Genomic DNA, 311 nt, shown 5'->3' on the forward strand with positions numbered 1-311 from the left:
CGGCGGCGACGCGAACCCCAACAGGCCGGCGCAGGGCATCGTGCGCGACACGCGGGAGTTCGACTTGGGGCCGCGGCGCAGCAGCAACAAGCGGAAGAGGGGCGCGCGGCGCTGACAGGCGACAGGACAGTCTCTACGCACACCCACACGCAGAGAGAGAGAGAAAGAGGGAGGGAGGGATGGAGAGACACGCAAAAGGGAGTGGTGTGCTGCGAGGTCTCTCAGTCCCGCGCACCTTCCTTGTGTGCGTGCAGTTAAGACGTCGACGTGTAATCACGAAGGAAGGCGAGACATGACGAGAGGTGTGGCGG

This window comes from Trypanosoma grayi (assembly GCF_000691245.1).
Source record: "Trypanosoma grayi strain ANR4 Tgr_597_V1, whole genome shotgun sequence".
Classification (NCBI taxonomy): Eukaryota; Euglenozoa; class Kinetoplastea; order Trypanosomatida; family Trypanosomatidae; genus Trypanosoma; species Trypanosoma grayi.